Source organism: Elephantulus edwardii, unplaced genomic scaffold (genome assembly GCF_000299155.1).
Source record: "Elephantulus edwardii isolate Elephantulus edwardi_28Jun2011 unplaced genomic scaffold, EleEdw1.0 scaffold00013, whole genome shotgun sequence".
Classification (NCBI taxonomy): domain Eukaryota; kingdom Metazoa; phylum Chordata; class Mammalia; order Macroscelidea; family Macroscelididae; genus Elephantulus; species Elephantulus edwardii.
Window position 1 is genome coordinate 25,929,611 of NW_006399763.1, and position 4,378 is coordinate 25,933,988.

Here is a 4,378-nt window from a genome sequence, read left to right on the forward strand (position 1 = left end):
AAGAACCATATGGTCCTATCAATTGATGCAGAAAAAGCCTTTGATAAAATCCAACACCCTTTCATGGTTGTTTTCATTCTCAAGTCTATTTTTGTGGTGGTGGTGGTGGTCCAATTGAACCAACTGGCACAGGAGAGATTGCCCCTCCTTCTCCAGTGTAGCATCTGGTGGATTTGAACTGCACGCCTTCAGGATTGCAGTGTAACTTCTTGCCAATAGGTCACCAGAGCTCCCTTCATTGTGACAATTTAAGATTGCCCCAACTCTTCAGAATGTTCTTTAGTGATACACAATGCATAGAGAAGTAGTGGTTTGTAAAAAAAAATAAAATCATAATAAAAAAATAACAAAATAAAAAGTAAAATAATGAAGTCATCCAAATAAAATTTTCTATAAATAATACCCTGCCCCAATCTTGCCACATCCCCACAATCCCTGCTGTGCTTACTCACTGTGTCAGTCCTTTGCACCAAGGATTTTCTTTTATTTATCTGATGTTCCACCTTTCCAAGTATGATATCGAAGCATTGGAAACAATTACTGGCCTCCCCTGACAACATTCCCAAACTATGTACCCAAGATTTACCTGCTCTGCCTTTAAGAACACCCAGACTGCACTCTTCAAAGGTAGATTTATTTGCTAATTTAAGAGTCCATAGGGTGCCCAATTCTCTCCATTAATAGTATAATTTTAAGACATCAATTCTTAAATTTTTCCTATACATTTTCCAACTTTCTAAAAATACTGTGAAATCCTTGGAAATCCATTGCCTGGATTAGGATCACTTTAGTCTTTAAATGAGTATACTTATCCTTTAGCATTTTAAAGAAGTTCTTAAGAGCAAATTTTCCCAAATAAAAAAAATAAACCAAAGAAAACTTTTAGAAATGTTTCCCAATTATTGAAGCAAATACCATACAAGAAACACAAATATGCATGAATTATATTTGGATTTTGCTTAGGATAAGTTGAAATCAAATTAACTTAATATGCAATGACATATTTATAAAATTTCATTTTCTAACTCAGTGTATCATTTCATTAAAGTATTTTCCAAACACTAAAATCAACAATTTAACTAGAAAGATCAATTCTAATAAGTAAAATTTCCCTTTGGTATGGAGCGTACTCAGGGAGGTGGGGGAGAGGGGTGGGGTATTTTTATATTAACCAAAGAATTTTCTTTTGTTTTTCAAAGAGAGGAGTGAACTGAGGGGGAGGGTTGGGCAGGGATAAAAGTGCAACAGTGAATGAATGGAAATCCAAAATCTCTTTAAATGTTCATTAAAATTAATAAAATAAAATTTAAAGAAAGAAAGAAAACAAATTTTTAAAAATGTTGATTTTTAATATTAAATACATAAAAATGTTAAAAAGTGATAACCAAGAGAATGTTATAAAAAATAAATAAATGTAGTTATCTATCAAGAATACATGTTAAATTCCTGTCATATAGATATAGAGTAAAAATAGATATCTAAAACGAAATGTGAAGTCTATGACTTCAATATCTTACCAAGCAAAAAACATCTCCAATCTACTAAATTGTTAAATCAGTTTAAGTCATAACAATTTCCAGGATTTCAAGTAGAATTAAGATCTACAAGGTTTTCATAGCTGTATGACCTCTTAGAAGCTGATAGCTGTACCTGTATTCTGAGGCATCTCTGAAAGAGATATAAATAAAATTATGTAATTTATATGAGAAGAAAAACTTAATAAGTGAGACAAAAATATGTCTTTGAGTTTCTTTAATTTCATCCTCCCAGATAAATTTAGAAACAGCTGACCAGAGGCAGACATAAACTTACTTACCAAACAGATTTAATAGCATTTTTGAGCATTAAAAATCTTGCTAAATGTATAATTAAAATTAAGTAGTAATTACATAGCATATATTCATCTTTAAAATAAAACAATAAAGAATAATAAACTTGTAATAAACTAGGTTTAAAACCCAAAATGTGTTGAGTTAATGGCTACAAAATTGTTAAAACCTATCTATTAATTCTCTCACTAGAAGACTTCAATAGATAGTATTTCTTTTTTCCAGCAATGTATGAAATGAGAAAAAGGAATCTGTAAATGAAACTGAGAAAGAAGATGGTGCCACAGTTTGGGCTTCTGGATGTTAAGGGAAGGGAGAAATTAAAAACAGAAACGTTTGATAGTGCTGAACAAGTGAAAAACCCTGATGATGCAGTGGTTAAACGTTCAACTAAATATTAAAGTGTACATTTTTTGACACACTTGCCACTCTGGAGGAGAAAGACATTGTAGTCTGCTTATCACAATCTTGGAAACCCTGTGGAGTATCTCTACTTTGTTATGTAGGATGTCCGTGAATTGGAATGGAACAATTGTTGCATTGGTAACAGTGTTTTTTAACAGTGGAGAGATCAAATATATTAGAACAGTAAGTACACTGATTAATATCATTAGGAATTTTGTTATGTACCGTCAAGTCACCTTCGACTCATAGTAACCCTATACAACAGTTTTGAACCCTCCTCTAACCTGGGCCAACATTGTTGTCTCTGACAAATCTACTCCCATTACCCCAATCACTGAGTCAATCCATGTCACTGAGGGATTTTCTCTCTTGTGCCATCCATCCATCCTCCCAAGCATAATATTCCTCTCCAAGAACTGGTCCCTCTTTGCAACATACCCAAAGTATGTCAGACAGAGCTTCAGAATCTTTACCTCCAAGGAACAGTCTGGTTTCAATCTCTCCAGGACAAAACTTGTTTCTTCTCTTAGCAGTCCATGGTATATTCAATGCTCTTCTCCAGCACCAAAGCTCAAAGGCTTCAATTCTCCTATGATACCTAGTCATTGTCTACTTTTCTAGTGCACAGCATGCAATTGCAAAGACGATGGCCTAGATCAAGCACACCTTAATCTCCAGACTGCCATCGTTGCTCTTCTGTACTCTGGAGAGGTCTCTGAAGCAGACTTTCCCAAAGTAATTCATCATTTGATTTCCTGGCTGCTGGTATCAAGATTGTTGATTGTGGAGGCAAGCAAACTAACGCTGTTAACTATCTCAATCTCTTCACTGTCCATTATGATGCTGCTTATGGGCCCAGTGATGAGAAGCTTTGTTTTATTGATATTGAGCTTCAATCCATACAGAAGGCCACAGTCCTTTACCTTCTGCAGCAAGCGCTTCATGTCTTCCTCCATTTCATCAAGCAAGTTGTGTCATCTGCATAATGCTGATAATGATAAGTCTCCCTCCAATCCCGATGCCATATTCCTCCTCATAGAGCCCAGCCTCCCAGATGATATGTTCTGTGTATAGATTGAAAAGCTTTGGAGATAGGACATATACCTGGCATAAGCCCTTTCTGATTTTAAACCATACGATGTTTCCTTGCTCTATTCTGACAGCTGCCTCCAGTCCAATTATAGATTTCGCATACACACAGTCAAGTGTTCTGGGATTCTCATTCTTCTCAGAGTCAGCCACAGTTTGCTGTGATCCATACAATAAAATGCATTTGCATAGGCAATGAAGCACAGACAGATATTCCTCTGATACTTTCTGCTTTCAGCCAAGATCCATCTAACATTAGCTGTAATATTCTTAATACCACAACCTCTTCTAAACCCAACCTGCATATATAGTAGTTATATGTTGATGTGCTGTTCCAGTTGTTTTTGGATAATTTTCAGCAGAACCTTGCTTGCATGTGGTATTAATGATATTGTTTGATAACTTCCTCACTCTGTTGGGTCACCTTTCCTTGGAATGGGAACCTGGAATTAGGAACTTCACCACAGTAAAAATACCAGCATTATTCACCATTGCAAGTACATGGAAACAGGTCAAAAGTACAACCACAATCAAAAGTATTGAAAAATTGTGGTACATTCACACAATAGAATACTATGCAGCTCTCAGGAGGAATGATTTTGAAAGCATAACATAACTTGGGAGAGGCTGTAGAACATTTTGCTAAGTGACCTAACGCTGTCTCACAAGGATAAATGCTGTATAAGACCATTATTATAAAAATAAAAGGATAACTATAAAAATATGCATAAGAGCACAAGGGGAGGGAGGGTTAGAAATGGAGGGATGAGTCTAAGAAGAGGCGAAACCACAGGGTTTCACAGTTTGATGGGTGGAGGACTTGAGGGAAAGAAATGGGGAGGATCCAGGCTAAAAGACAGGGTAATAATGGGCAAGCTCCAATGGAGAATAATTTTATAAAACATACTACATAACCATGGTATTTGCAATAGCTTGTTATGCATCAGAGAGTTGGACAATGACTAGGGAGGACAGAAGGAGAGTTGATGCTTTTGAGCTATGGTGCTGGAGAAGGGTACTGAATGTACCCTGGACTGCCAGGAAAACAAACAGAT